Below are 8,795 nucleotides of genomic sequence, written 5' to 3'. Positions count from 1 at the left end.
CGGTCCGGGGGGGGGGGGGAGGGGGAGAGGAGCGGGGGTCTTTAACTATTGTGCCTAAATACTTTCTGTTAAAAAAATATAGGAATATATCAATCTTTTAAAAAAATAGGGCCATTCTTTTTTGAACCAAGGGAATTCTAAAAATATTTATATTACAATATATGACTGTTTCAATTTTTTTTAGTGGCTATAAAGACAAGAAAGTGGTTATAATATCTTTTTATATAATATTTCATGATCTAGAAAGTGGTTATAATATTTTTCATATTATCACCCATGATATGTCCCACTACTTGCCCACTAAATTATCCACCACCCTAATATCAGAAGTTCTTACTACTTTGCTATCCAATTATCATCTTATTTACTCTATGGAAGAAATCCTATACCGATAAATAAGAGTCTTTATTCCTTGTATGATATATAGAAAAGTGTTGCAATGTGCTTGAAAAGTCAAAATGGTGTTGCAAAGAAAAAAATAGAGTATTTTCAAAAAGAGAAAAAAATCTAAATCTCCAATATATTCACTAAAACAGGAGATTATTATTTGTTGAAGATTGGTTGAAGTAAGGTGTTCTTAGTGGTAGCTATAGATAGTTCAGAGTTTGTTTGAGTCACACGCCTAGTCAGGCAAGTCAGAATATTAATGTTGGACCAGTGAAGATTAATTCAGTTGGCTTGAATCTCCTTGCTATAATATCCGCACCTCAACCTGAAAAACTTTTAATTTTTCTCATTTTTTTCTAATTGTAATTGTATTTTCACCAACAATAGATTCCAAATGCTGTTTCTATTATTTTGTACAACTTTTCAACAATTTTGATGATATAGCTTGAATTAGTAGAAAAGCTTTTCTAGGATATTTCCAACCCTGTGTCTAACAATAATCTGTTCGCATATCATATCAAGTGTTACTTTCTTCTCTTTGGTTAGGCTGCTATTTTCTTGAGAACTGAAGTTAGTGTTTTAATTAATCAGCAGAACCAGATCCTTTAGTCTTTGGTATTTTACTTGAATTCTAGTTCTGTTATATGCAGCCAGCACAGACCGCAGCTACGCGGGCTAAGCTTCATAGCAGAATTTTGCACAAATGAAAGTCAGTACATTTGAAGATGTAATGCTGGATATGGTTATCTTCTGTGTGAATGAATATATGAATAAGCTCTGATTCATTGAAAATTTCTGTCCAAGACATGCATATATTTGGAGATCTATCAGGCATCCTGATTTTTATTGTAAGTGCAAAAATACCTCTTGCCTAATCTTGAGCCGAGGGTCTTTCGAAAACAGCCTCTCTACTCCCTCGAGGTAGGGGTAAGGTCTGCGTACACACTACCCTCCCCAGACCCCACTAGTGGAATTTCACTGGGTCGTTGTTGTTGTTGTTGTTGCCTAATCTTGAGCGAAGCAATGCTTGCTTTTTGAAATTTTCTTTCTCAGTGTTGATCGTATTATTGTTTCTTTAGAAAATTTTCCCATACACAATAAACTACATGAAAGAAAGTATTCGTATTCCTAGTGAAAGCAAAACCTATTCACAAACAGCCTGAAACAGTTGTCTCTTAGAAATCTTGATGTATTGCTCGAGCCAAGTGCTTTTTATAACCACATATCCTGTTAGCCAAATCATTGATGTTGAGTGATATATAAATCATTTCGCAATGGAATGGAATTGGACTAACCAAGAATGTTGAATATACTCTGCCTAATGTACAGTTTATTCTGAAGTCTAAGCTTAATAATATCTCATGGACAACGGACTTCAGGATTAGTGCTAGGCTGCTAGAATTATGCAATACACTTGATTGTGCTATATACTGTATGTTTTGGTGTGGTGAGCTATTTCAGTTTTTTCTTTTGTGATAATCCTGTTCTGATCCTGAGAGACAAACATGAGCAGACACATCTTTTAGACTTGTGGTTTGTTCAAAATTCAGTGGCTTTTTCCAAGATAGATTCTTATGTAATGAAGAAAAAAATGCTGAAGACTCTAGGGGGATGTGACTAAGGCTGGCGCAACAAGATACTTCTTTCATTAACAAGATGATAAAGTCTCAAGATCTGGAACTTTAAAAAGTATTAAGCTAAGGTTTGTGGGACATCATATTAAGAACTACTTTAACAGGTTTGTTTTCTGTAACCTGAGAGGTTTGTTTAACTGACTGAAACAATGCTAAGATTCATTTTGTTAGGACTTTGCCCTGAATTTCTAATCTATTAGGACTCTCTTTCTTGAAGGAATGGAAAAAGACTCATAAAAGGACTAAATCTCCTTAATATGTCTTATCCTTTTCTTGGAAGACAAGTTTTGCACATCTATAAATTAAGGATCTCTATTTCTCACAAGAGCACAAAAAAAAATCCACAATGTAGTCATTAAAGAGTTTTGTTTAGGAGGAGATTTTTCTCTCCATAGTTTTTCTTCTTTTATATTAGTTTTATCATATGTAGATCAATTGACCAAACCATTATAAACTATTATGCTTAGTTTAGTATATTTTTCATTTGTCGTCTGATTTATCGTTCACCAAGCTTTGTATTGTTAGTTTCCGCATGCACCATATTATTTCGATCCCAACAAGTGGTATCAGAGCCAATGATTCAGAGTCAACGGTTGAACGAGGTTGAAGACAGATTCAATGCGTGTTTACATCAAGACGATAATGAAGATTTATTCAAAAAAAAAAGGTTTGAATATGATGCTACATGTGGAGATAAATTTACAATCACAATTGTATTCAAAACGCCTGCTGCTGCATCTCTCTTTTTAACCCATATTTTGGCCATTTTTAACCAATGCCGGTTTTAAGTCATGCCTACTTATAACGCATGAGTTCCAATGCCAGTTTAACTCACGCTTCCTTTTAATGCATGGGCTTCTTTTACCCCATGTTTATTCTTAACACGTGGGCTCCTTTTAACCCATACTTAGGCTTTTTTCAACCAATACGAAGATTTTCAACCTATACCGATTTTTAATCATAGCAAGCAGCAGTGATAAAGATTATGTGAAGAAGGTGAATCAACTTTGTCAAGAAAATTCAAGCCAAAGGGGAGATTGTTAGGACTTTGCCCTGAATTTCTAATCTATTAGGACTCTCTTTCTTAAAGGAATGGAAAAAGACTCCTAAAAGGATTAAATCTCTTTAATATGTCTTATCCTTTTCTTGGAAGATAAGTTTTGCACATCTATAAATTAATGATCTTTACTTCTCACAAGAGCACAAAAAAAAAAATACACAATGTAGTCATTAAAGAGTTTTGTTTAGGAGGATATTTTTCTCTCCATAGTTTTTCTTCTTTTATATAGATCAATTGACCAAACCATTATAAACTATTATGCTTAGTTTAGTATATTTTTCTTTTGTCTTCTGATTTATCGTCCACCAAGCTTTGTATTGTTAGTTTCCGCATGCACCACGTTATTTCGATCCCAACACATTTTACCTGTTGCAGAGAGCATCATGAAACCTTATCTCAAATACCTTTACAATTATCTCTCTCTGTTGTCCGCTTCTAGGTTACTTTTACAGTTCAAATTCTTAGTTCAATCCTGGGTTGTGGCTCTTGATGAAGAAACTCTCAAGGGCACGCCAGGTGTTCATCAGGTTACATTGACAGATGATCCGGATCTGCAAAACACTTTCTTGTACAAACTTTTCAAAGTACTTTAAAATTTCTTATTATTTTAGTGGTAATACTTGATAAAGGTTATTGGTGCAGGGCAGTAGGCGCGGAGCTAGAGTGCCCGGAGCGGATTCTTTGGTTCGAACCATGTATTTGTCTTTAAAAAATCCATTAAATGTGTATAAATTGTTAATTTAGAACCCAGTAATTTAAAATGATTAGAATCTCGAATCCATAAGCTTGAAATCCTGGCTCTACCTTTACAAGGCAGTCAGAGTGATTCCATCCCAACTCTTTCCTTTTATTGCATGGAAACATGTGGCTAGAGAAGATAGTGGGAGTTCTCAATCACTTTTCTTCATGGATTTGCTAAACTTAACTGCCCCTTTTTGTTGGCATTCTCAAAAGTACAGTTGTACTTCTCATTGATCATTTGAGTATGACCAACTAGCAAAAAACCACATGTCCAGTCAAAGTAACTTTACTATGTTCAGAGGAAAATATTAATTACTATTATATATTGTCAATCTGAAAGAAAGTGTGAAGGTTGCTATGTCACTGCCAAAGGCCAGATACGCTTGGATGTTTCTCTTCCAGCAAAAGACCTTGGTGAATTTCAGGAATACTATTCTGTTATCTTCACACTTGGCATTTAACCCCTTTCCTTTCCTAGTTTATGGTACTTATTCTCTTCTAATTATGCAAAATAAACTCAACTCTAAACGTGCTGTTATCCTCAAGCATCTTACATATACTGGAGATACAGAAATATGATGCAACTGAAAGTGAGTTGAGCTGTGCCTGCCTCTGTGAAAGAACTCTTCTCGACTTGGTCAGTCAAATGCCTTAGGAAAGAAGCATAGCAGATTTGAAACACAGTCCCTGAATGGCTGAATGTGTGATGTGGCTGTTTATGAAAGGAAAGAACCAACAGGTGTTTTGAAGAAAAAGCATATGCCACTCATACATTGAAATATAAGTGTTTGAATTGACTTGCTTTCTGGTGTGCATCTACAGATGTTTATAAAGGTAATGGTCTGACATTTTGTGAACTACCTTCATGAATAGCCTGGAGTGCCAGTTAGATTAGTATTCCTACTTTACTTACCAGAAAAAAATGGCCAATGCTATCACTAAATGGATGTATTGTATTCATCCAACCCAGCTCATTGTGTTGGCTGCACATAAATTAATTTCTGTCAATATTTTCTTCTGGCTGTCTCTGTAGGTCATTCTATTGGCTGCACATACTATGCAAAATTGGAATGTGCCAAGCATCTGCAGGGAAATTATTCTAAATTGAAAGGCAAGAGTATTTCTGGAGATGCTAAATGAATGCTTCGACCAGATACACGTTCCATCATCTGAGCATTGAGTGCTCATGAGGTGTGGTGTAAACTATGATACATCATTGCTAGGGAGGAATGGATTAGGTAATTTTGGGGGCTACTCATATTGAGTTCCTGGAGTCGGCACTTTCGCAAAGTTCATTATGTGGTCATTTCCAGAATTGTTTACATGATTCATCTGTGGGTTTCTGCTTCATCAATGACTACTTCATACCTTGAACCTTCTTAAAAGTGACTATTCAGCTTCCATATTTTTTGAGTGAACAAGGGTTATTGGTCTTAGGCGTGGACGTACACAACTAGGCTCCATAAAGATGCCTGGCACCATAATTCTTTTGCTGCAAGCTGATGCATTGACTAGTTGCTTAGTTTCAATTTATTTATCTGTAGGAAGCTGGAGAGTGAAATTAGAGCTAACTCGTCTTGAGAACAATGTAGTTAGACTTGAGAGAAAAGGCAAGCACAAGGTAACTAATGCATAGAGAACAATGTGGTAGGACTTTGGAACTCCTGTATGAGTATGTTGTGTAAATATGTGGTTGGAATTGGAATCTTTGGTATGAGAAACATTGTGTAATAGGAGTTATGTATAACACTTCTGAACACTCTACCATACTACCAAGTCGAGCTAAATGTGTCAGTATGAACATTATATCTCCCACCGTACTCGTGTCTTTTGACTCATAGTGTACAGTGTACACATGATCGAAGCTAAAAGGTTATTTCATGTAGCATTATTTTGTGGTCTTTTTCCCTTTCGTTCTGAAAGGAGGGGTATTGTGGTGGTGGCTAGGTGTTGGGCATTTTTCTGTAAAGGAGTTATCCTTATGTACAGTTTACATATGGTTGGATACTAGACATAGACCATAGGCATAGGCTGGACAGGTGGAAGAACAAAGAACAAGAGCGATATTACTACAAGAGGATCATGAGAAGAGGACAAAGAAACATCTCAGGTAGGGGTGACAAAATGGTTCAAAGAAAACAGTTAACCGCCCATATTATCTACTAAAAAATGGGTTGGATAATAAACTTTTTATAAACGGGTCAAATATGGATAAGAACTATATTATCCATTTAGAAAATGGATAACCAATGAGTAACCAATGGGTCTAACTTTTACATTTGTGGAGCCTCAAATTGGGGGTTCCTCAAGTTAGAGCGACTAAGAATTCTCCCAAAAGTGATCATATACAAGAAGTCATGAATAATATGGGTAACCCATATTATCCGTCGGTTAACCCGTTTTTTATCCGTATCAAATATGGGTCGGGTCGGATAATTGATCCGTTTTTTCATTACCCGTTTTCGACCCGAACCATATCCGACCCGACCGCCCGTTTGCCACTCCTAATCTCAGGCACAAGAGGACGTAGACTATGATAATACTAACTCGTGAAAGATAAGGTGTAATGCACAACCTGATTTAGGAACAATTTCCTTTAGAGGTTGAATCATAAAATTTGGACCAAGCAAGCTGTCAGTCTATTGGAAATACAAGCAAAGACAAGTTTGGGAACCAACAACTTGGGAGAATTAGAATCTGGAGGTTTGAATTCAAAAGCATAAGTCCTATGAAAATTGGTGTTGACAATTTATTCCTTGGTATCAGATTACCAACTGGTCCTGTCCTTGTACTACTTCTCTGTCATTGCTTTCTCCGCCTCTTCAAGTACATGCAGAGCCAACCCCTGTGAGCACATTTACACTCATGATCAGAATTATATTCTAGGTCGTGGACTCCTCTGGTAAAACCTCAAAGGTATTTGACAAAATGCACCCTCATGGTGGGTAACAGGCGGTCTTTTCCTACTGTGCTATCATCATATTATCGATTCTTATTAAGTCTTGCGCATGAACAGGAGGGGCTATTTGATTTTATTTTTCTAAGTGAGGCATGAATGTATTCAAGTGGACTAGGAACCTGTAACTTCTTGCCAAGTGCTTTATTAACTAAAGGATTAGGAAATGAGAGAAATCATGTTTGGGACAATGAAAATGGTGGTGTTTTTTGATATAACTAGTTGTAGTTATTTTGTCACTGAACTGCTCATGAAAACGGAGGCTGGAGGGACTACGCCTGAACTGGCCTCCTAAAATGTCTTGCTAGGATTAAACTGAGGAGTATCGAAATGAAACAGGTCCAATAGAGTGGAGTGAATATCAAGAATTCATATATTTAGCTGCCCCATGGGATTGAGGTGTAGTTGTACTTGTGTTTGTTGTTGGTGGATGCTTATGTACCTTGGGGGTCTCAGAAGCATTTTAAGTGTTTACTGCGCTTTACGTCTAGTTGATGAATTTGAGCAGCAGGTTCAGGAAACTAACTCATGAGGCTTACAAGCCATGTGCTACTATATGATGCAGACAAATTATGCGAAAATTAAGGTCAGGTTTTAATTGGCTATCAAGTGCATAGTTGTATCAATCTGATATGCATGCCTCTATAAATAGTTCTTTAGTCAGTCAGAACCATGCCATTGTGCTATTAACTCTTTTGTAGTGGGTTCTTATTCTTTTAGTTTTAGACATATTCTTCAGCCTGAGTTATTTCTAAATTTATTAACTGAAATTAGAAATTTTGAAACTTTTTCTGGTAAGTAGAAAATTTGAGATCTCAACTTAATTTATATAACCTCAACTCAGAATTGAGGTAAGCTCCTTTCTATGAGCTATATATTTGCTCAAGAGTTTAGGTCCCTAACTCGCTCTATGTCTGGGCTGCTGGTGATCGGTCACTTGTAGCTCCAATCCCTATTTCCCTTCATTTAAATTATTCAATGTTTTACTAGTCATTTACACTGAGTGAAAAAACCCCATTGCCTTATTAGCAATTTGAAGCTTCTTGCTTTCTTTTCATAATTTTTCCTTAAATTCAATTGCAGTCTGATTTATGCATCTTCATGCTGCTGTAGATCTTGTACTTCTTTACATTGCACGTATATAGTAAGAGCTTTGTTATTTATAACTATGTGATAGGCTGATAACTTTCTTTTCCAGAAAGAGTCAAGCTTTTGTCTGTTCATAGAGCTAACCTATGTCTAAAGCTTCTAGCTTAAGTAATTCTATGAAATTCCAGCTGCTTTTTTTGGGTAATAGTAACTAACTTTTGGCAGATGATGCATTGATGTTCTTGGATTTGGAGGGATTTCGGTGACTTTTTGCATGACTGCGGTGAGAAAAAACATTTTTCCTCTTTTTCGATTTGCCTATATGTTTCATGTGTTAATAATCTTCTTTTAGGTGGGATATGACCCCTGAGTTATTCGATGACAAGTTCACAAACAAGATCTCCAATATGCACGAGGTTATCGGATAAATGATATATAAAGGATTTAAAGATGAAAATTATTTGAAATTCCCGGCTAAAGTACTTAAGGTTGTTGATGCATACTGTTAAATAGTTATACAATTAATATGTAATTAGTCTGAGTCCCATATTGAACAGGAGTAGGATCTGTATTATGTATAGTTATAAATAAGGCTCATTTTATTATAATTGATCGATCAATAATAAATTTTTCTCCCATGCATTCTCACATGGTATCAGAGCATCGGTGAGAAAAGATTGTTGTGCATCATTCCGGATGTCAATCACCGTGCGATTTTCCGGTGACCTAAGTGAGTGTTTGCGTCAAAGTCACTAATTATTAGTATTGTGCGAAATCCAACACCACTATAGGGTTTCCAAGACAGAGGCGACAAAACCCAGAAAGATTCTCCTTAAAAACCCACTCACGCGCCCCCACGCGCCTGTCAAAGATGTGTTTCCGGCGGCACATGTACCACGCGCCGGCATGAGGTCTGTTCCGGCCAGAA

This window comes from Nicotiana attenuata, unplaced genomic scaffold (assembly GCF_001879085.1).
Source record: "Nicotiana attenuata strain UT unplaced genomic scaffold, NIATTr2, whole genome shotgun sequence".
Taxonomy (NCBI): Eukaryota; Viridiplantae; Streptophyta; class Magnoliopsida; order Solanales; family Solanaceae; genus Nicotiana; species Nicotiana attenuata.
Note: the sequence above shows the minus strand (reverse complement) of the source record.